At 35.7% G+C, this 1,909-nt stretch overlaps 1 protein-coding gene across 1 annotated transcript in view; it reads right to left on the bottom strand.

The window, feature by feature from the left end:
• LOC109586778 (uncharacterized) overlaps window positions 1-740 on the bottom strand; it is a 3,651-nt gene extending 2,911 nt beyond the window's left edge. Inside the window, exon 1 of the mRNA XM_020002986.1 lies at window positions 708-740. The gene's annotated coding sequence lies outside the window, so the exon portion shown is untranslated. The remainder of the gene's footprint in view (window positions 1-707) is intronic.
• Window positions 741-1,909: the final 1,169 nt, after the last annotated feature.

Here is a 1,909-nt window from a genome sequence, read left to right as displayed (position 1 = left end):
CTAGACACATACACAATAATTGTTAATAACCATAATAATCATGAATAATAATAATAAGTATGCATGTAATGTATAGGGATACCAAAGTTTGTCCATATGAAGATACCACACCCTATTGTACAAAATTATACACAATTGACCCCCTATTATAACAAGACACCTACGGTGCATGGCCTCGCCCCTATAGCTGTTATGGTGCATGCCCTCACTGCAATAGCTGTTTAATTATCAGCATTAAAAGAGTCTGCTCAACATTAGCTTCCTGCAGTTGCACTTGCTCTTGAATACCTGCAGAAGTAGCAGCACTGCAGCACATACATGCAGCAGCTCCAGCCCCTCCTATGCATGCAGATTGAAAGGTGTGGTATTACATCATCAACTGCAATGATGGCAGCAAGAAGATCATGTGAGAAAGAAGCTTCACTTTTTCTTTACTAATCAGCAAAATATGATTAACTTGCTAACAGAAAAGTTGCTGCCTTTGTGTATTTGAGATATTATAGGTGCTTTGGTACCTATAACTCAGCAGGTTTTTGCTCTAGCACTTCACAAAAGAGTGACCTCAAAAATTTGGAGTAAGTATAACTCTTCATCAAGTAAGATTTAGAGAACAACTACCTATACCTCGTGTAGGCGAGGCCAACAACTCACGCTATGGTACATTCACTAGCTATGCACAACAAAATAAAACAAGCTTACAGCCTTACATTAATATTGATATTCAATGATATTAGTTGTCCATCAATTACTGGTACCACTGATACAGGAGGAGTAATGAGAGGAACTGAAAGATACGCTGTGAATATATACATGAAGCCATAGTAATGCTAACCTGTTTCATAATAAAAACTGATATTATTAGACGAACCTATTCCAGCATCATTAATAGGAGAAACTGATACATTATTTAATATACAAGGATCAGGATTAGTAGCTGATAATATAATACTCTTGTTAGTAGTAGTAATGTTCACTAATCCATTGACTATATAGTATCCAGTGATAGGTACATTATCCAGTGTATAAGGAGCTGTCCATGTTAATAATACACTGGATCCATTAATAAAGGTATAATCCAGATCAACAACACTATCCAATAGACCTAAAGAAGTGACTAATGATACAATTAAACTGATACATTACTATACCTTGTATTGTTAGTGTAGCATTGTCACTCCTGATATTATCAGGAGCAGCAATACAATGTATAATACTATTATTATTAATTTCTCTTGCATGAACTGATAGCTGTCTTCTTCTTATAGTTCCATTAATAGTGTATTGACCTAATTCAGTAAATCCTCTGTTAGCATTGATATCTTCAGCCGCTGGTGTTTCACCAACATAGAAGAAAATGAAAGAAACTCCAGTTGCTTCACAAGTAAAGGTCACAGTTGAATTGACACTTGTATTCACTGATACTGGCTGAGTTATAATTTCTAGAAATATAAGAAATTAGAGTGAAATTGCCCAGCAGCCCATGGAAAGCCTTATTTTGACTAAGGGTCGGAAGGAGGTGAATTTATAAAAGCAAGCAGTTACTGGTTGTTAGCTTAAAAAACATGCATGCATATAGTCATACAGTACTAAAAGGTTACAAGTGAAAACCCATGTTAGGCCAATGGCCAGTAGAATGCACCCACCATAAAAATTTAAATTCCTACAAAAATAAAATACCCTTGCATTCATGCAGCATTATTAAGTCTCAAATGAAATTTCTTATAAATCCCCTAGGTGCTAATGATTACAACAATGATATTCATCCATAATAAATAATTTTTCATATACAGTATCCTCCATGATGCAAATTACTGATGGCAAGAAGGTCTCAAGATCAAAGGAAGATCAAAGGCAGTGACACCGCCTGGCCATTTTTGTGAGCTACAAGGTACCAAAGGTTCGGAAGTAG

This window comes from Amphimedon queenslandica, unplaced genomic scaffold (assembly GCF_000090795.2).
Source record: "Amphimedon queenslandica unplaced genomic scaffold, v1.1 AMPQUscaffold_12788, whole genome shotgun sequence".
In the NCBI taxonomy this organism is placed as follows: Eukaryota; Metazoa; Porifera; class Demospongiae; order Haplosclerida; family Niphatidae; genus Amphimedon; species Amphimedon queenslandica.
Note: the sequence above shows the minus strand (reverse complement) of the source record. Positions and strands in the feature narration are given on the sequence as shown.